At 38.0% G+C, this 22,642-nt stretch overlaps 1 pseudogene; it reads left to right on the top strand.

Moving 5' to 3' along the window:
- Positions 1–19,697, top strand: part of LOC124234654 (40S ribosomal protein S6-like) — a 33,840-nt pseudogene extending 14,143 nt beyond the window's left edge.
- The last annotated feature ends 2,945 nt before the right edge of the window (positions 19,698–22,642 follow it).

Genomic DNA, 22,642 nt, shown 5'->3' with positions numbered 1-22,642 from the left:
GGAATGACAGTATTTTACAAATTTTTAATTCTAATTGTTTATTCTGATTTTTAAAAATGAGCACTTTTTTGATACATAAGTTTTTGTTTTCACTTTGCAAAAATCTTTAGAACAGAACTAATTATATACAATGCTTAATAAAAAAAATAGCACTATGAATGAACATAAAAAACACAAAAACATATCTAAATTTTACCAGCTGTTTTACAAGCTAATAGTTTTGGGAATATGGGATATAGAGATGTACAGACAGACAAGGTTGCTTGGTCCATTTTGTGTGTGTCAGGGGGAGGGTAAGTGGGTGCTTGTATGTTGCAACCCTGAGGCAAGTGAAAGAAGATTTTTGGTGGCAGTAGGAAAGTTATGGTACCTTACAATGTGGGATGGAACTTTAAGAACAAATGTCATCTCTATGGAAAATGCCTTGGAGGTAAGTAACGTGGCTGGAGATGAAGAGCAGGATCCTGAATTATCCAAAAGGCAGCAAAGGTAGCTGCCTGAGCAGAGAATGGCATTTACATAAAGGTTTTGTGGCCCTCATGAGATTCTGGAAGTTGGCGTTCTTCAGTCTGCCCACACACTGACCCCTCTGGCTCTCCTCAGCCTCTCGTTCTTTCCTACATGTCTCTGGCCCTCTGTTGCCTTCTCTCTTCCCTTCCATTTTCTGCTTATTTTATTCTCAGGAACCATCATGGCCTCAGGATATTTTCCATTACTCAGAAATTTTTCCATTACTATAAAAGCAGTCAGGATAGCAAACAGAATATGCACGGCCTTTCAGATGAAAGCAAAGTCAGAAGAGTTTCTTCCCACTCCCTCATAATGAAGAGTGAAGGTTGTAGAGAAGGATTGAAAACATGAACGTTCGGCGAAGGTTATTGCCCCAGAGGCAGAAGATTGTTTTCCCTGATATTGGTTAGCCCAGTGGGTAGGTGTCAGGCTGGGAGCTTTCCTTTCTTGCTGCACAAGCGTTGACTAATCCGTTTACTTGCTTTCCACTCAATAGGGCAAATCCGTAAGCAGGGAGCTCCCTGGTTCTCTGACACGGCATTGATGTAAAGCTTACAAGATCCTTTCCTAAAAGCGGAGAGAACTGAATGGGGGTTTGATTCTGTGCCATGGTGATAATGAGGATCAGCTAAGGAGGTCTGTTACTGGCAGAACTGGTGTGTGCTTTAAGACACACAGTGGTGCCAAGAAACAATACCAAGTGTGAGAACAAGCAGACTGAGTCACGATCCATTTCAGAGTCTAAATCGTACACTTCTGTCTCTATATATAGCATGTCAAAATTGTCATTTCTGCTGTCACGAGAACTTCTTAGATTGTCACCACCATAAGTGCAGCAACAACAGTAACATTTCTTTATATTATCTACATCTGAATCCCACGGCACGATGTAGTTTCCCCTGGCACGTCTGACTTAGGGAAGAGGAGGCTGGGAGCATCTCGGGGGGAAGGGGCGCTGCTCCCGGTTCCATGTAAAGAAAAGTCGTTCTGGTTGACATACACTACGAAGTGTTGTACTTTTTTGGATCTGGCTGTCAGAAATCTCCAAGTACGGCGTGAAAGATGTATAATATTCTTTCAGCCAGGCTATTTTATTAACTGGTATTATGTGCGTTTGGAAACAGAATGGGAGCGCCCTCGTTAATAAGCCTTCTGCATCCTGGCTGTGCAGCTGAGGCGCTGGAGGCGAGTGGCTGTCACGTTTTCAAATGTAGGGGGAAAGAAAAACACTTTAAAGGGTCCTCTATATTTCTCTTCTTTATTTCTGCCTTTCGAAAAAAACACCTTTGGTTCATTTGGGGGAAAAACTCTTACTTATGCAGAGACGTTATAAAATGAAGTCTTCCTTTGTTACATAAGACAAAAAAATTTCTGAGAAATGCCTGAGGATGCTTTAATGAATGATCTCTTTTATTTATTTCTCTTCCTATGTGTATTTAAAAAAAATCCCCAGTAAAAATAAATCTGGTTGGTCTCAAGAACATACAAGTGTTCTGACCGAAGAAATCTTACTAAGATCTGATGTAGAGAAAATTCGCTTTAAACAAGCATTAAACACAGAAACATTCACGTGAATGGAACTAGGATGAAAAAGAAGCCAGGGTCCTTATCCTCGATGAGCTACAAGGATGATTTTTATTTTTTTAAAGCTCCCAGTGCTGGTTCTTTCTTTTTTACATTAAAAAAATTACATACAATAAAATTCACTGTTTGTGGTGTAGTCTGTAAATTTTGACAAATAAATACGGTTGTGCAACTACCATCATAATAAAGATATAGAACAGTTCCTTCACCCCAAAACCTTTCCCCAAGTCTCTCTGGAGCCAAACCCTGCCCCCACTCCCAAACCCTGTCAACCACTTATTTGTTTTCTGTCTCCATAGTTTTGCCTTTTCCAGAATGTCTTATAAGCTGAATCATACACTATGTAGTCTTTTGGGTCTGGCTTCTTTCATTTAGCAAAACACATTTAAGGGGCCAGGCCAGTGGCATAGTGGGTAAGTGCACGAGCTCAGCTTCTTTGGCCTGGGTGCGCAGGTTTGGAACCCTGGGCGCCGACCTACACACTGCTCATCAAGCCACTCTGTGGCAGTGTCCCACATACAAAATAGAGGAAAATGGGCACAGATGTTAGTTCAGAGACAATCTTCCTCAAGCAAAAAGAGGAAGATTGGCAACGGACTTTAGCTCAGGGCCAACCTTCCTCACCAAAAAGCAAAAACAAAAACACACACATTTAAGATTCATTCATATTCTTAAGTGAATTTCTAGTGCATTCCTCTCTTTTGCTGAATAGAATTCCATTGTATGGATGTACCACAGTTTGTTTTTCCATGCACCACTTGAAGGACATCTGGGTTGTCTCCAGTTTTTGGTGATTACAAATAAAGTTGCTATGAAATTTGTGCATAGGTTTTTGTGTAAACAGAAGCTTTTGTTTCTTTTGGCTAAGTATCTGGTAGGGGACTCTTAGGTCACATGGTAAGTATATGTTTAACTTTAAAAGAAACTGGCAAACTTCCACAGTGACTATACCATATCGTAATCCCAACAGCAATGTACAAGAATTTCATTTGCTCAGAAGGCTTGTTCACACTTGGTATTGTCAGGTTTTTAAAAAAGCTTTATCCATTCTAATAGTTTATAGTGATATTTCATTATAGTTTAATTTGCATTTCCCTAATGACTAATGATGTTGAGCATCATTCCACCTGCTTATTTGTGATCCATGCGTCTTCTTTGGTGATGTATTTGTACAAATCTTTTGCCCACTTTGAAAATTGGATTCTTTCTTTTCTTACTGAGTTTTCGGAGTTCTTTACATATTCTAGATAAAACCTTTTCATTAGATATGTGTTTTGCACATATTTTCATGAAGTCCGTGGCTTATCTTTTCATTCTTTTAGCAGTCTCTTTTGCAAAGCAGGTATTCATTTTGGTGAAATCCAGTTTATCAGTTTTTCTTTTGGTGCTTTTGGTGTCATATCTAAGAAATTTTTGCCTGGTCCAAAGTCAAAAAGATATTCTCTTCTAGAAATTTGGTAGTATTAGATTTCACATTTAAGTCTATGATCTGTTTTGAGTTGCTTCTTGTATAAAGTATAAGGTATGGGTTAAGGTTCATTTTTTAGCTTTGTCCAATTGCTTTAACGTCATTTGATGAAAATACTATACTTTCTCCATTAAACTGCCTTTGCACCTCTGCTAAAAATCAATTGATCAGATATGTGTGGGTCTGCTTCTGACTCTCAATTCTATCCTGTTCATCTATGTGTCTATGTTTTCACCAATATCATCAGCTGAAATTTAGAATCAGTTTGGTGATTTCCAAAAAAAAAAAAAAATACCGCTGGGATTTAGATTGGGATTGTGTTGAATCTATGTACTTTTTAGAAGATAAACTTGTGCAAAACACAACTAAAAATCCTAACAGGCATCCTTTAATCAACCGACTTGGGTCAACATTCCCGTTTGTGAATTTGGCATTTGACAGTTACACAACACTTCTCTTTTAGAATAGAACCCATTGGATAAAGCGCTGGAAAAAAAAAAAATTGAGATTACAAAATCCAATTCTTGGCCCAACACCTTCTGCCGGCAGGTCTAAGCGTAAACAACAACTTGGTTTTCAGGTATGAAAATCAGCAGAATAGGCCTTAGAAGTCAACACACTTAGGTATAAAAAGATAGCTCATCTTCACAGCATACTCTGCTCACTTGTGTCAAAACAGCAAACTTCAAACTGGAAACAATCTTCCTCTGCCCAGGAAGATCGAGTGGTGTCACACAGAGAACCACTGTTTCCTGCAGAGTCCCTGTCTTGTTTGTCCTATTTGGAGAATGACAACACAGCTGCTTAGGGACACAGGCTCCAAGTTAGATTACGAGGAGGAGGGATGTAAAGAGGTATTCACTTCATATTGGAATAATTCCTGGTTCAAAGAGGGCTTATGAAAAGAAGCCTGAAATTCATGTTCACGGGGCCCTAAGATCATTACTATGTTAATATCACAGAAAAGAATCGTATTCTTTTCAGTGGTTCATCTACACCCTGTTTGTTTCTTCCCTTCAATTAGATTGTTTGATGAGTTGCCAGTTCTCTTCGTTTCCTGCAGATTTTCAGTGGAGAAGTTGTAAAAATCTTTTAATTGCACCAAACCAAGTACCTTCCTTTGTTGACATGAGGTTGGCTTATGTGTGGAGAAATTTTCAAACAAATCTGTGGATGAAAGTATACAGCATGTTTTGCACATTGAAGGGAAAAAAAATTCAAGGACAATTGGGGTTTTTTTCTTGTTGTCACATGCTTTCTGGCATGATTTTAAATTTATTTATAATACTGCTGTCATTGATATTATGCTCACTTGGTTGAAATTATTTTGTTTCTCCCCTTTGGAAATAGAGCTGCTCAAAACTGATAAATAATAACACATTATATAAGCACTGTGGATTATTTAACATTCTGATTAATAAGATATTTTCTACCCAAAAATGACAATCTTCAGAGCTTTGCAGATGTAAGCTTGTCAATCTCAGAGCATGAATAGTGTTTACATTTGAAAGATGAATCTGATACATTGGTAAAATGGTTAATTTTGCCCTCAAATCTTTTTTGTGAAATCACTGGTGGAACAGTCAGGATGAAAAAGTTCTCATCAAAAACTGACCTTGTCTGTATGGCAGTGAGCCAGACCAGACAACACAGGCTTATGCAAGCTCAAAGGTTTTTTCAGAATAGAGATTCGGATTCTGCTAAGGTTGTTTTTCACTTTCGGTTATTATCAAACCAGCAAATAAGCCTGGCAAAAACTATAAAGGAGACGGGGTTCAAGCGAGTGGACTGTAAAGGAGATGGGGTACAAGTGAGTGGACTGTAAAGGAGACAGGGTTCAAGGGAGTGGACTATAAAGGAGATGAGGTACAAGTGAGTGGACTGTAAAGGAGATGAGGTACAAGTGAGTGGACTGTAAAGGAGACGGGGTACAAGTGAGTGGACTATAAAGGAGATGGAGGTATGACAGCTCACGTCGCTGCAGCCTCTCCTGCTCTGACGTTCCATGAGGAACTATCCAGTAGTAGGAGCTGTAATCTCAGGCTCTCTCCACTTAACACTTTAGGCTAGAGAAGAGTAGAGGCCTCAGCTCTACTCCATTAGCATGAGAGGAAATTCTCACTGTGCCCAGTTACCTCTTCCCACATCATGAGCCTTTCTTGTCAGGGCCCTAGGCTGGGCGGCGACCCAGCACGGGTGCTCCTTCTCCAAACGTGCTACATTTAGAATCATATCCACTTGCTCCTCCTTAGGCTACCTGCTTCTCTTTGTCAAGCACACTTCCACTGGCTGAGGTTTTGTCATTGCTTTAAGAGAAAGACATGTGCACAACAAACATATTTAAACATTCAGATTCCTCAGCCTTTCTGGCTAATTTTTAACTAATCTAAGAGGCTAAGGAAGGTCTTAGGAGGCTAGCCAGGATGCAGACACAAGAAGGGCAACTGGGCAATCACAGAATAAATAAAGGCCTGATTGCTTTGGATTATTTTTTTTAATTTGTTTTTTTAAAAATATTTCTCTCACTCCAGAAAATTATTTCATGTTCCTTATGCTTCCAATCCTCCGACTTGTACACCTCTCTGAGCAACTGCTAATCTAATTTCTAACTCTATAAATTATTTCTATCCATTCTAAAACTAAGTATAGAATATAGTCTGTTGTGTCTCGCTTCTTTTACTCAACATAATGGATTTGAGATTTATCTATTTTGTTGCTTATAATAGTTTATTCTTTTTCGTTGCTATGTGGTATTCCATTGGATAAATATACCACAGTTGAACCACTGCCCTGTTGATGAGTATTTGGGTTGTTTCCTATTATTAGCTTTTGTGAATAAAGGTACTAAGAATAAGCATGGACAAGTCTTCTTGTGGACACGTTTTCATTTCTCTTGGGTAAATACCTACAAGTGAAATTGCTTGGTCATATGTTAGGTGTAAATTTAACTTGAAAAGACTTTCCAAACTGATTATAAAAGTGACTGTATCAATTTGCACTACAACCAGCATTGTATGAAAGTTCCAGTTGCCCCACATCCTGGACAAAACTCAATATTGCCAGGGTTTTGTGTTTTTTTTTAAATTTCAGAAATTCTAGAGGGTAGAATTTCATTTTGATTTTGTATTTCCTTGACAGCTCATGATGCCAAGGACATTTTAATGTGCTTTTTGGCCATTCTGTTTTGAGTGTCTTCAAATCTTTTGCCTACTTTTTGTTGGATTATTTCTTGTCCTATTATGGAATTATAAGATTTTTACTATAGTCTAAAGATCAATCTTTTGTCAGATATATGTATTATGTATATTATCTCCCAGTTTATAGTTTTCCTAATAATTTAATTTTGTTAAAGACTCACCACTTTTTTCTTCTGTGGCTTGTGCTTTCCTGTGTTCTTTAAAACATATTTTCCTACCACAAGGTCATGAGCTCTTACTTCTCTGTTTTCTCCTACAGATTTCACGTTACAGCTCTTGCCTTTTCTTGTTTGTTGGTTTATGAGTCCTTATGAATTGACGTTTGTGTAAGGTGTGAAGTTAGGGTTAAAGTTCATTTTATTCCCCATGGAGATATCCAGTTATTCCAGGACCATTTATGCAAAGACCTTTCTGGATTATTTTTTGTAGGAAGAAGGTTTTGTATTTATTCATTTTTAAAAAAGCTTCATGCAACCCTCAAATCATCAGACATACATGATTCTTAAAAGCATCAAAAGAAAATGAGACTGACTGAAATATTGGTTTTTAAAAAATGGCTCCAACTACTTTTCCAGGTTCTAAAGATTTCCATGTTCCTGGATTCTCTTTCCTTCAGTCATTTCAGAGTTATAAAAGAAGTAGAAGAAATTTCCTGACAGCATGGTTTATTCTTAGAACAGATTAATGTCAGGTTACATCCATGTGAAGAAGTACTCTTTGTAGTATCAGGAGTTCGCCTGTTTTCTCAATGAGGGAGAAGGATCCCTCCTTACTATGAGGGAAGTGCCTTCTAATCTCATGCTTGATGCAGTCAGACATCCTGATGATTACATTCTCTCAAGAGTAATGTAACAATGCAATATTAACCCTGAGCATCTACAACAGGAGATGAAGGCTGAGGGCAGAAGAAATGTGCCACTGCTGTTAGGAAGGGATTCAGAGAATGCATGAAGGAAGAGGAAGGCTCAGCGTGGGAATGCCACGGTTCCCTATGAACCCTCATTGGAGGTTCAAAACCAGAAGGAGAGACAGGGGAAAAGGAGGTAAGAAGGAAAAGACTTGAGCAACCAGACTCTCAGTGGGCTCTCAGCGGTGCGTATAACTGGAGATGGTACTTCATGGAACCCAAAAATAGGGTTTTTAAGAGAAAAAAGAAAAACCATGAGTATAGACATTAACTCATCTCCACTCCTAATTGCCATGGAAATGACTGTGGAGTATAAAACTAACACACCAGTACCAGTCCTGGAAATGAGGAAAAAATGCCACTCACATGCCAGACACTTGGGAACTTCTATGTACTGAAGGTGACATGGAAAGCCAATGTGTGACTTTCCATACTGAGAATTACCTAGAATATAGGTACAGGAGACTCCGAAAGAACCCCACTAATACCCTATAGCTAAGAGGAGTGAGGATAGGATACGGGGCAGGCAGCCACAGCAAACAAAATACGTGTGGCTGAGCTTCCGTGTAGAGCAGATGGCCCCAACAAACCAAAAGTTGGCAGAGTAGGGCTTCCTCCGAAAGATATGGAAAAGATACTGTAAGTCAAAGGGAGACCATCTGGAGGAAGCAGAGGAAGCGCCTTCTCTAAAATAGATTTACTGCGAGATGAAAAGCTCGTTCTATAAAATGTTTAATTTGGGTTCTCAAAAATATATGTCAAATATCAAAAGGAAGAAACTAACGAAAGTCAAATTTCGTGAAGGTAAAAAATTGTTCAGTCTAAACCTGAGGCGGGGTAATGAACAGCAGACTGAATATTGCAGAAACTTCACTTTAGTGAAACAGAAGACAAGTTTCAGAATTTATCCAGAGGTGAAGGCAAAAAAGATGAAAATAATTTTTAAAAAGATGAGTTCTATGGAAGAAAAATTCTAATCATACAATCTGTGTATAATAGATACTAGAATGATAGAAACCAAGAATAAGGAAGAGAGAGAAACAGACAGGGTAGAAGCAAATAATAAAACAAATTTTAAAAAATTAATAAAGTCTGAATCTACAGAGCAGAAAACTTCCCTGAAAATCACCAACTCAAGAATAGAAAAAAAAATTTTTAATTTCTTAAATGCTACTTATATTCATCTAAAACATTAGTAGCCTCAAATTCATAAATTTAATAACTTTCTAAGGTGAGACATTACTTTTAATCTTTTCTTTTGAGGTTTTACATTCTAGCAGCATTAACAATTTACAGCCATTTCAAATGGCTTTTTAAGCATTACCCTTCTAAATAACTCCAAAGAAGATTCACATTTAGTCTTAAGTGTCAAATAAAATCTACCTGAGACCTAAGAATTTTAGGACCGTGAAACTCAATTAAAATCCAACCTAATTAAGAAAACTAAAAATATTAGACTAACTTAGCACGCACAAACCAGAGGTCCTAACTCCCTGCTTAGATGGAATTTCTCAATAACTGAGTTCAGTTATCTCAGACAAGGCAGTTACAATGTAAGGGAAGAAAAGTTTCAGCAATTGATTTGATTTATAGTGGATGTTGGTGTTCCTAGTGTCCATTGTACCATAGGGAAGCATATACTGTGAATTTCAGCGTCAGGGTTATTATACACTACAAGCCTCCTGCACCTATTGGCATCTTATTTCTGGAATTAACATATGATACCTCCCACCACTGGGCTGCTCTGGCTCCTCCTCCTTTCCCTAAACCCTCTCCTCCCTGGCTTGTCTCGTTCATCTGTATTAACAATCTGCTTGAAACAAGTGTTTCGGCTTTGACCTGGACATCAATTCCAGGTCACATATTTCCCATTTTTCCACGGCCCTGTGAATCTCTATTGCAGATAACAGACACTATGACTCCTAAGTCTTGCCCCAAGCTCTGTAGGAATTCTCTCCCACCATCAGAGGAGGAAAATCACTCCTATAGCTGAACTTCCATGAAGTCAGTGGAAAGCACAATTTTGAAAGGCATTTACAGATTGATAAATGTTAATCATGATTTAGATTTCTCCAGTGGAAGTGAATGGAGGAGAAACCCCAATGAGATTGAAATGTAAACCAACTGCTAACATTGATATGGAACTTACAGAGCTGAGGGAGAATTACAAAAAATAGAGTTTTCTTGAAATTTGGAAATGAATGTATGTCTCAGAATTGTCCTTTAATTTGTGGCTATGTAGCAAAAATATGGCTTGTATTTGATTTTACTTGACTCTGTGAAAGTGTGTCCTTTCAGGAAACCACAAATTCAGAAGTGAGAGTGACCACTAGTGATGCAAATCTGGAATAGGAATTGATGTATGTCTTGTCTAAAAAATATCCCACAGGTTTTGAAATGAACTCAATCTACTAAGTAGTAGTATTTTCATTATTTGCTAAAAAATGATCCATGACTAGCAATATGCCTTTAATAGTAAGCTTTTCATGTAAATAAATTGATTAAAATTACTTTTATATGACTTTCAAACTAAATATTTTAATATACAATAGGCTATAATTTAAATTTTTATAAATTAAAAAGTCCTTATAATCTGAGTACATGTAATGTCTGATTGAATGGTCCATTACTGAAAAATGTGAATGATCGGGCCTAGATGATACACTATCTATATGAGGAAAGACATGGGAAAGAAGAAGAATGACTATGAAAAATTAGATTGTAACCACTTGCTCACGTGGTCACATGATGTGATCACTCCCCCTCGATAAATATAGATCAACACAGAACCTATAGACTCGTTACCTGCACCTCACAAATGTCCTTGATCATAGACTCATTATAAAAATATGAAATGAGAAATATGTTCTTACTCAAGCCTCTAATTAAATGATCTATGGAGAGTATAAAAACATACACTATCTTGCAATAAATCTTTTGCATCTGAATACATTTCATGAAAAGCATTTGTTTTTCTCTCTCATCCCTTAAACATCTTTGGACCTGGTGAATCACGTTTCAGGAACAAGAGAGCACTGTGTTCTACTACTTTTCTACCTGTCTTCTACAAACGACCAGGCTGGAAAAAATTGGCATGAATGGTGAAGAACAGTAAGAGATTAGAAAAAGAACGTGTACAATTTGAGTTAGTTCTTGAACTGGAATTGTTAACAACGCTGGGGAAATCCAAAATACGTAAGACTGTGAGAAAAATTAGCATTTTTCTTGTATTTGAAAGCATGAGGTAGGGAGAGACGGCTGAAAGGAACTTAAACTTTGTGATTTTTTCAAATATTTAAGATTTAAGGTCGCCATTGCCTTTGTGATTCATCTACGTGCCGCCACGCCTTTGAGTCATTCACCAAAACTACAGGTGGAAAGAAAAAGCAAACAGACAAACAGACAAAGGAGTTTCAATTAAATAAGGGAAATGCAGCCTTCGTGAGAATGTAAGTGTGTGTGGGTCGGGGAGCTGCGAGGATGGAGGGGGGCGTGAATGTTCGGGCTCCACAGGGTCACAGGCCCCGGGGCTATAGCGTTATGACGTCCTTCTCAGAGGTAAGGAAAATGTCGTACCTATCAGAAACTCAACTGAACACTAACATGTTAGCGGATGATATTAGCTACGTACTCTATAAAACATGCCTTATGTCTATTCTGTTCTGCAGTATCAGAAGAGGCCAAGTTTGTAAGGAAATAAACTAAACATGAGGAAAATATGAGTCTTGTCTAAATGAGAAGCTGACCCCTGTCAGGCCCCGCCGTTCACCGTATTGGAAGTGCCAACTGTGAATCCTTCAATGCTAACAGCCTACCTATCTTCTTTAGCATGCTTTTTGGATATGTTTGTCTTACTTTTCGGTTTGAGTGGACCATGATCAGCTATCTTTCTCCAAGGCCTGTTAATTCTAACGACCTGTTAGAGAAAAAAAAATTCTTTCTTCTCCTGTTTTCCTGAGCCAGGTTTTCCACAGCAGTCTGGCCTCAGAGAAAGGTAGTACTTGAGAAGATGCCTTTTTTTTTTTTTTTTTTGTGAGGAAGATTAGCCCTGAGCTAACATCTGCTGCCAATCCTCTTTTTGCTGGGGAAGACTGGTCCTGAGCTAACATCCCTCCTCATCTTCCTCTACTTTATATGTGGGACACTTACCACAGCATGGCTTGACAAGCGGTGCCATGTCCGCACCCACGATCTAAACCAGCAAACCCCAGGCCGCCAAAGGGAACATGGGCACTTAACCGCTGCCCCACCAGGCCAGCCCTGAGAAGATGCCCTTTTGTCTTCTTCCCCAGGCTGCCCAACAAGCCAGATTTCCGGGTGGGTTTATGCTCCATTCGTGGTATCGTGTGCCTCTTTCCATAGGCTTCAGGCGCTCCATTCTCCTGGCTTTGCCCTTCACCTCAGACACACCATCATAGTTAAATAGATTTTTCTGGATATTCTCAATTTTGGATTTTGTACAATAGGTAGCAAAATAAATAATTTGTAAGTTGTTTGAGTTTGGGTATTTCTGTGGTTGGATCGTTGGAAATGTAAGAATGGTGTTTGAATAATATTTTGAAATTGAAACCAGAAAAGGACTTCAAAGCACCAAGCTAAGTTTTTCTAACTTTCTGAGAAAGCGGCTCACAGTTTAAGCTTCACTTGTTGGTGTGGACGAGAATTGCTAGCTTACCTGAACTAGCTGCTACCACCTCATGTTACGTTGATAATAATGAAGGGAGAATTTTGGAATGTGAAAACTGTTTCTTTAAAACCTAAAAGAGGCTGGAAGCATCTGTCAACAGCGTATTCAGGCCCAAACGCAATGGTTTACAAGCCAGATGAAGAGTGTGTACATGTTATGAATTGCTGCTGTGTGTTGCTTTCCTAAGTTTTGTACACAAAGCGGTGGAAGTTTTCATTCTGCTGATATGACTCCTCAATACAACAGATGAGATGGTTGGTAGAAACACTGCTGTCATCTCTAATGAATTCATGAGCTATTGTTCAACTCCCTTTTATGCGACAGGCCCAGCTGAGAGCCCAGGACTTTGTGTTTAATCAGACACTGTCCACATCTATCTTTCACAGAACATTAGGATAATGACCCCTCTAATATTTTTGAACCTAACTCCTTAAGTCTGTTAAGTCTGATTTAAGGAGACTCAGTTTAAACTCCTCGGAAGAGCTCATTGTCATATAAACTTTCTGCACTTTCGTTTTTTTTCCTTTTTTTTTTTTTTTTTTTTGGTGAGTATTGTCACTAAGCTAACATCCATACCAATCTTCCTCTATTTTGTATGTGGGATGCCACCATAGCATGGCTTGAGGAGCAGTGTGTAGCTCTGCACCTGGGATCTGAACCGGCGAACCCTGGGCTGCCAAAGCGGAGCTCACGAACTTAACCACTTGGCCATGGGGCCAGCCCCACTTTCTGCACTTTTGATTCATCATTCAGTATATTTTGACTCCCGCTTTGAGTCTAAAAGATGGCTATAATACATTCCCAAAGCTGCTAATGCACAAGAAGCTACGGTTGATAGCAGGAGTGAAAGCAGAAAGTTTTGGTCTAGAAGAAAAGCACAAATGGTGTTTGAATTGAACTTTGAGACTGACAGAGAAAGAACGTGGAGGAGAAATGCCAGTATCCATAACTGCCAGCGAAGATAGCTTTAATTTACGTATCGTTACCAGTCAGGGATGAGAAGTGCTAGATGGTCTGCAATGACTGGTACAATCGTATTTTATGCCAGGAATGCCCATTATCATCCTAACACAAAAACTTAGGTTTTCCTCCTAATTGTCTGCAAGTGCAGTCGAGTCTCTTTAGGATTTTCTTTCTTTCCCCCGCCACCGCCCCGCGTAAGAATTCTCTTCTCATTAGGGTCTAACAGGAACCCTTGTTTTTCAGTGTCAAGCCACTCAACCAATTGTGCTCACATTCTTGGCTCAGTTAGCTGCAGATACCCAGAGATTGCAGTTAGTAGCAAATTCAGCTCAGCTTCTGCAATATCATGGAAAGAGAAGTGCCTCTTATTTTGGTTGCTTTCCTTGGGAAAAAATGACTTCATTATCTAGGATGAGGAAATAATCTTGGAAATGGATCTGATTTGGTGATTTAATATTCACCAAGATTATGAGGAATCTTGTTTAAAAATATGGTCCAACATCAGCAATTTGAGAGCACATTCAATTTCCATCCTTTTTTAAAAAACTTTCTGTTGACTTATTTCTCTATTGAAAAAATATGACAAAGGGGAATTTTAGAATGAATGAATATATACATATACAAAAAGTATCTTACATGTGTTATTTCCTTTAGCTAGCTCCTATTTAACGCTTCATGATTCTTAGTTTAAAAGAATTCATATTCTTATAGACTTGATTAAAAACGCAACAGATATAAACATACATTACAGTGGTGATAAATCTTGATAAATGAAACTGTTGCAGAATGAGACAGCCTAGTATATTGAAATTTCTTATATCCAGAAATGTTTTTTATAGTAACACTTGATAAACTATCTATACTTAGTGGTTTTCGGAAGCAATACATTAACCTAAGTCTAAGTTGAATCTGTCTCCGAATTTCCCAGTGAAGTTCTATATGTCTATAGGCAAATGCTACTGTCTATATTAGCACCAGTGCCTATAGCCTAGTGCTAAAAATGTGTATCTCTTCCACCACAGATAATTATAGAGGGGTCCTTCCAATAGGTTAAAGCTGAATGGATGGGAACTCACTCCTACCTCCCAGAGCACTGCTGCCCCCTTCCATCTAGCACACTTGGTGAGAGGTCTACCTACAACCTTGGTCCTCTCTAGTGCACCCACAAGAAAGCCATCTGGTATCCCCACAACCCATGCTTTAGGCAAGCAGTTTCCTTGGAGGAGAATCCCAACCACCTTATTATCTTACAGCATAAGACACTATGTAAAACAGTGGGGATGCAGTGATTATTAAGACAGACATAGCCCATGTCCTCACAGAACTAATGAGGATGACTTCTAACCAGTCATTTATAAATATGAAGAGATATTTTAAAAATCTCCAAACATAAAGAAAGTTGGCTACTTGAAAGATGTGTTCTGTAAGTTAGGACACTGCATTGTGAGAAGAATCCAATTTGAATTAGCTTAAGCAAAAACAAAGATAAAAAAGAGGAGAGGGGTATGGAATGTAGAGGCTTACACAAACAGAAAGGGTGTAACTGGCCTCAGAGATAATAACTCAATGAGGGATTTGGAACAGCAACCAGAATCTCTCCATGGGTTTTCTCTGCTTATAAAAATGTCTTGGCTCATTCTCTCCTGCTGCATATGGGCTCTACCCTCATGGCAGGGAGCATAGTTGCTGGTTACTCTGGACTCAAACACTTTCAGTTTTATAACCCAAAAGGCCAGGAACCTTCCTGATAGCTTGTAAAAGTCCTAAGGAAGAATTATAATTGGTCCAACTTGGGACTCCGTGCCTAGGCCAGTCGCTGTGGCCAAAATGATGGAGTACTATGCAAAGCTCAGCCTGTGCTATGCGGGTATCCTCTATCTTGGAGGCCCCACCAGAAAGGCATGCTTAGCATGAGTGGGAAACACTGGGATCAGAAGAAAGTGAAGAGCCATGGGGGACTACAACAACAACAGCCGTTGATGTTAGGGGTAAGGGTCATGCAGAGCATTCAGAGCAAATGAACTTAACTGAAAACAGAGTCATTGAATGAAACAAGGGACAACTTAAAAATGTAATTGCTGTGTCCATAAGAATTGAGTATAATACATTGTTAAAAAGAGAAATTTGTCATGAAACTAGAGGAAAATTTTAACATATTTATGGTATAGGTTCATGTGTTGAGACATCTTCAAATGATAAGTTATTGTTAAAGATCAGGCTCCTGTATCATAATTAGAACGTTAATACCCTGAAATTAAAATTAATTTTCCAGAATTCAAGATACAGAATAAGTTGAAACCTCATACACAAATCTCCTAGGCACAATCAGGCCAAAATTCCTATATGGCACCAAATGATAATCAGGGTTGACAGTAATAATTGAGATCCGTGATAACTGCCAGAATTGAGCTTACCCATGGCTAAAGCAATAAAGACCATGGGTCAGAAGGAGGATCTCATGTGGAAAGAATGACAATCATGAGCCCCACAGGAATAGTCTTCCAAAGATATAAATAAGTTGGCTATGTTTGAATTGCATTCTTAAATATCTTGAACATATTCAAATGTCTCTGCTTGGGTTAATGTATACTACCCGTGCCCTGCATACAAAGAAGGGGCTTACAGAGTGGCTGAGGAAGGCAGGAGGGCTGGTTTTCAGGCTCTCTCAGCTTGAAGTTGCCCGCCTCTGCTTCCCCACTGCATCTCTGTGGAACTGGGGAAGCTAGGGAGCTGTGCCAGGAACACCCTTCTCCATGCTCTCGTTTATTTTATTTTTGTCTCTTTTATTTTTTGGTAGTAATTTTATTGAAGTAAATTTTATACATGGTAAAATATACAGCTCTCAAAAATATAGACTGATAAGTTTTGACAAATGTATACATCTATGTAACAACCACCCAATTTGGTAACCCAAATTACCAAAATCAAGAAAAAGATCCATGACCTCTTAATGTTCAGACCTGAGATAAATCAACTGTGAAAGTGTGACGTGTGGGAGCTTCATCATTCCAGGTTATTTGGAAATCAAATCTAATGATATCTTTACATGTACAAAGCAATGAGATGTAGCCTATAGCCTGAAATATTTCCTTTACTGTAAGAAAATAACTACTGAACAATTTAATAAAGCACTCAATTCAAGCTAGAAAAATTACAATCAAATAAACAGAAAGTAGAGGGATAAATTCATAAAGCAAGAAGCAGTAAATAAGTTATAAAGCAGGGACCAAGAAGAATTAACCAAAAAAGTCAAGAGCTGGTTTTTTGAAAAGTAAGATAACATGTGCCAACTTTGAGGAAATTGGTAAAGAGAAAAAACAAGTGCATAAATTTAAGAAAGGGGGTGTAACCCCACTTGTGGAAGAGAGATTTAAAATGACAAGAAACAGGGCATAAGTGTATGCTAAAAAATCTAAAAACAGTACTGTAAAATGTACTATGGATTCAAAAAGGAAAATTCTATAAGTACCACAAGTTAATATGGGAGAAAGCTTTTACATCTTGGCTGGTGAATTTCTTTGTGAACATCACTCCAAATTCAGAAGCAATAAAAGAAAAGATCTACATTAAAATACTTGTAAAAAGTAAAAGCTTCTACATGGAAAAAGCCAAGAAGAAACAACAAACTGGTGGGCTGTTTTTGTAACACACATAAGGATCAAAACGTTAATCTCTTTAGTACTTACAGGGTCTTCTTAATCAATAAGAAAAAAATTTACAATTCAGTATAACAATGGGCAAATTACATAAACAGACAACTCACAGAAGAATAAATGACCAATAAACAGGTGGAAAGATGCTCCAGATTGTTAAATATCAAAGAATAGAAAAACCTAAAAAAGTATGAGGAACCAGTGTTTTACCAAGAAAGTTGAGAAAGAATTAAAAGAAAAATAAGGGGCCCAGCCTGGTGGCATAGTAGTTAAGTTCATGCGTTTTGCTTTGGCAGTCCAGGGTTCTCAGGTTTGGATCCCAGGCGCAGACCTACACACTGCTCATCAAGCCTTGCTGTGGCAGCATCCCACATACAAAATAGAGGAAGATTGCCACAGATGTTAGCTCAGCAACAATCTTCCTCAAGCAAAAAGAGGAAGATTAGCAACAGATGTTAGCTCAGGGCAAATCTTCCTCACAAAAAAAAAAAAAGAAAAAGAAGACCCAGCATTGGGGAGGATATGGGAAAACAAGCACTCTTATATCCAGTACACATCAGTGTAAATTGGTCTGGCTCTTCTGGTGAGCAATTTTGTAATGACTCAAATATTTAAATCTACATACGCTTTGACAAAACAGTTCAAATTCTAAGAATTCATTATAAAGAAATAATTAACAAGTTAAAAAATATGTACACAATGATATTCATTGCAGCAGTTTACAAAAGTAAAAATTGGAAACAACCGAAATATCCCTCATAAAATTTGGTTATGTATATACATAATAATTTATAAGAGGTGAATTTCGATTATATATACAGATTAGGATAAAGGACCAAATCTGGCCACTGCCTACTCTTGTAAATAAAGTTTAATTGGATCACAGCCACATCCATTCATTTATTCATTGGCTGACTGTTTTTGAGCTCAAAGATAGAAGCTGTAACAGAGATAGTATGGTCACAAATCCCAAAGTATATAATATCTGGCCCTTTATGGAAAGTTTGCCAATCCCTGCTCTACTGACATAGAATAACGTGAATAGTAAATAAAATAAAACAAAAACTATTATTTATACAAATGTACAGATGGATAAATAGATATAAATACATAGATTATATATAGATATTCTAGAATACTTTTGTTAAAACATTATAAGTGAACTTACTTGAATCTGTCTTGGATGGTTAAATACACTGAAATACCTTTGGATCATTGATCTGAACATAAACTTTCAACATACAGATCACCATAAAGGTGCAAAGATGAACTCCAGTGCAGAGATGTGGATGATATAGATGATAGAGCTGAGTCTAAACTCAGTCATTAAGTGAGCAATGTTCTATTTTATTGCATTTCCTCTATAGGTAGGTTTCTTGTGATTTGCATCTTTCTCTTAAGAAGTTAAATTGAACAAAACCAAAATTTTTTGGATTAATATATTGAGGACATGTTACATATACATGCCAGAATGTACAATGGAATATCTATTCTGAAAGCAGACATATTCTTCTACTTAATTTTCTATTTGAGTTGTTCTATTTAAACGATTATTCTTTTTATAATATAGTGATGCCTTGAAGTGGAATTCATAGAAATGTAGATGTGTGTGACTGAATTATCACCAAATTGAGTGCAATAACTTTTGATTATTGCTCATATAGTTGCAGGTAGTGCAATTTACTATAATACATTTTTATTATAATCCTTTCTATTATAGCCAAAACAGTTTGGAGTAGTTGAGTTCAGAAACGGAAAAAAAAATTAATGCAAGTTGGTCTTTTAAATCATTCAAGAGCATTTTATTTACTCATATATAGTCCCCTCTCATCTGTTTCCCCACTTCCAGTTTTTAGAAGGAAATATTTGACATTTCTCTCCGCAAAGTTTCTTTCCCGTTGGGCTATTACTAATGTCAACAAAAGCAGCAGGAGATCCTCTGAAGATCTGGAAAAAGCAGTTGAACAGGCACAAATGACCCTTGTTTGCTTAGAGTAAAATGAAGTGTTTACCTCTATAGTCAACAGATTTAGAGAACTTCCGGCAGGAAAATGATGCTTTGCATCGGTCCTCTTCAAATTCTGTCCCTTAGAACAAGAGCGTTCTTCGGTAGTGCTTCGGGAGCTGTTAAAAAATTTGTTTCCTAAAAATGTATTTTTCAACTCCTTTTAAATTGATAATTCAAAGCAAGCATATACCTATGAATTCTATATCAAATTCTGACACATTGTTGATTATAAAACCTATTTGCTTGGGTTCCTCCCTCATTTTTGTGCAGACTTTATAATAAAGCATTTTTTTCCCCAACTCTGCCTGTACTTGACTCATTGGAAATGCGCCATTCCTCTATAGAATTGTAGTTCTACACCGCTTTCTTTGTTTCCGATTCAAATTGATGCATGTTGATTTCGGTAACATTGGCAGATGAGTATGGATTGTCACAAAGACGCTAAGCATGATAGTAGTCTTCAGCATGCTCTCCTTCAATGGAAAACATTTTTCCCACATTCGTCTGGGCCTGTTGTTCATGATGACTGTTGGGAGTCGTTAAAGCAGTGACAGAGAGCTGTTCTGAGGCCTTGGGTTCCTTCCAGGTCTCCACCTCGGGGGCCACTCTATCCCTCCAGAGGACCCAAGCAGGGTGCCTCGGTCAGGGCTCTGGGAGCCGCAGCGCATCAGCCCACCACATACTCTCGAGACACAGCAGCAGTCAGCCAAGCAGAAATAAGCAAATTCATAACATACTGAATCATAATATAGGGAACTTGGCATTAATTGTGAATTCTGAGAGCTTCTAATCGTAGATTTATATTCAGAACAAGGAATGTCAATATTTTTAGTAATTTAACTTTGACTCAAAAATTCCATTCTAATCTGGTTTTAAGTTTCTGGATTAGTTTAATTGAAGATCAAACTGAGAGGACAAGGTAAGCAGCTAAAAATTAGATGTATGAAACAGGATTGTCTCAATACGGCTCAATCTTTCTAAAACCCTTCCTGACCTACTTTCCTCCCACTGACTCCTTTGACACCCTTCCCTATGCCCATTTTTCTGAATTCTGAATATACTTTCACTATAATGAAAGGCATGTGGCTTTTGGAATGCCACCAGCTTCCCATATCCTCACTACTTGGCCTTGAGGCTTTGGCTGTTTATCCTTCAGAACCCTAGTTTCCTTACCAGCAAACCAAGATGGCTGAGAGGATTAAATGAGGTTATTATGTAAGCAGCCCAGCACAACAAATGTTGGCTTGCTTTTTCTTTCTTTAAATACATGCTATTTTCAATACTTTTGAGGGGCTTTTTTTTTCAGCCCTATTAAACTGTAAGCCTGATAACAAAGAATATCCAACCGTGTACCACTTCTCGAATAGAAGGCACTCAACGTTTTTTCTTGAAACAAAACAGAGAGAATAAATGAATTACTCTAATCAGGGTCAATGTAATAGTTTAATAGATAGATTTCTTGCAACAATAAAAGTAATCATCATATTCTACATTGTATGTTTCTTCCTAAGAATTGAAAATAAAACAATTAGGACTCGTCAAAGTTCATAACACTTATGGGGAAGAGCAATAAAGAATAATGGCCCACAACTTCTGAGGAAAAAAATTCAATTCCTAAGTATCGGTAATTCTCCTTTCATAGGAAGTAGAACACATATGATTTGCCTTGAAATTACGCGACAAAGAAATAAGGAGTTAAGGGAAAACAGAAACAAAACCACACTTCTCTGAGAAACAATATTCTTTCCTTAACGGCATTTTGTCACTAAAAACAAAAGCGGTATTTTCTTATTGTCTAGAGCCAGGCAACCATCGCAGGATTTTGAGCAGAGGCCTGGCCTGATCCACTGAGGGCTCCTGATGCATTGGAGCTAGAGTGTGAATAAAAAAGAGAAGTATACTTAGTGTCTAATGCTTCTTTGGACATTGTAATATTTTTTCCTAATATTTCAAATTAAAAAATTTTAAAGGATGTAAAGAATACAGTAAAAAAGTAGCGGCTGTGGGTATGTAAATACATACAGTACTTAGCTAACTTTTAAAAAGGGAGGGTGGGAGAAACAAATTATTTTAAAGCCTCACAGGTTGTCCAGGTCAGCCATAAAATACAGATCACACACATATGAAATACTAGTTTCTTGACTGATCAAAGTTAAGTTTGAAAAGGTTCTATGCCAGGCAGACATTGGCCCGCTAGGCCACGCTGATCCCTATGCTTGTGTGAGATGTAAAATGTAATAAGAATCAAGCCATGGTGACATCAGCATCTTCTAGGAAATAGAGATGTGTTTACAGAAGTCTGCAACAAAGGAGAAAATGCATGGCATTTAAAACCTCCCGCTGCCCTCCAGGGATTTGTATGCTAAGGATAATTGCGTAAGAAGATTTCCATTAGATTATTTTATCAACAATCCTTTCATTTTCTTTTAATTAAATTGCATAATCATAATCATTTAGGGAAGCATGCAAGGGAAATAACATTAAAAATGAAAAAAAAAATGACACTGATACACAAGTTCTGAGCAGGAGTGGGTTGGCAGCAGACAGAAAACAGGACAAGAAGGTGTTGGGTTCTTGATGTTGCCAGAAATTGACGTACAGCAACTCTAAAGAGAGGGACGGAGCCCAAGGCGTCTGCTCCACTTCAAGAGTTCTCAGCATCCACCTCGTTTTTATCTAGACTACAGTTTCAAGTTCCAAACTGCTTAGGTCAGAAGGGAAATGCGGTTGGTTTTGGGCAATACAAGGTCTTTGTGGCTATGTGCTCACAATGCATTGAAAGTTGAAGTCGGAAAAAAACAAAGGAATGGTTGGTCATGAAGAATACAGGTGAAATAGTGAGTGAAATTTGGTTTTGTTTTTTTACAACTTACATCATGGCCATAATATCATCACTATTGCATTTCTACAGCTTTTGAGCACAAAATATCAACTCAAGAAAGCAGAATAGATATTTTATTTGTCAACAAAAATAATCCATAACCAATCTATAAATGAATATTTGGGTGAGTTTATTCTGAGCTTAAATCTTAGGATTATAACCCGGGAGAGTCTTTCCACAAAGGAACAGATCACTCCAAAGAAGTGGGGGTACACATGGTGGTTATATACCCTCAAAGAGGGTGTTTCACATATGATTGAAATGTCCCTCCCACAATAGTCACAAGATTGCCCTGTCAGCACAGCGCTTGATGGACACAGCAGGTAGTGGATCTGCTATCTTGGTGGGCGTAGCAGGAGGTAAGTCTATTGTCTCAAGCTGCGCGGTCACAGGTGAGCGCAGCAATCAGTTTCTAGCCTGAGGAAAGATACTTAATCCTTAAGGAGACGCCAACGTTGGGAGGGGGAGGGAAGTTGCACCTTTATCTCAAAGGCCTTTTGCTCTTGCCATAGGGAATGTCTAAAGCAGATAGACAATGCATGCTCAAAGCCCTCGGTCAGGCCCTTTTGGAAAGACAAGGTCAGGCCGAATTAGGTTTATACAAAATGGCTTCCTCATATACTCCAATATATCCTATTACTTGCCATTTTTATTTGTCATATTTTACATATGTATGCGTGTATATATGCGTGCATGTGTATGTAAAACATTCCCATCACACACACACACACACTCCTACCTACATACTGGAATCCTTCAGCCATTCTGGTTCTGTTGGCCAGGA

The sequence above is a fragment of the Equus quagga genome, chromosome 2 (assembly GCF_021613505.1).
Source record: "Equus quagga isolate Etosha38 chromosome 2, UCLA_HA_Equagga_1.0, whole genome shotgun sequence".
Lineage (NCBI taxonomy): Eukaryota > Metazoa > Chordata > Mammalia > Perissodactyla > Equidae > Equus > Equus quagga.
This window is presented reverse-complemented; position numbering and strand designations above follow the sequence as displayed.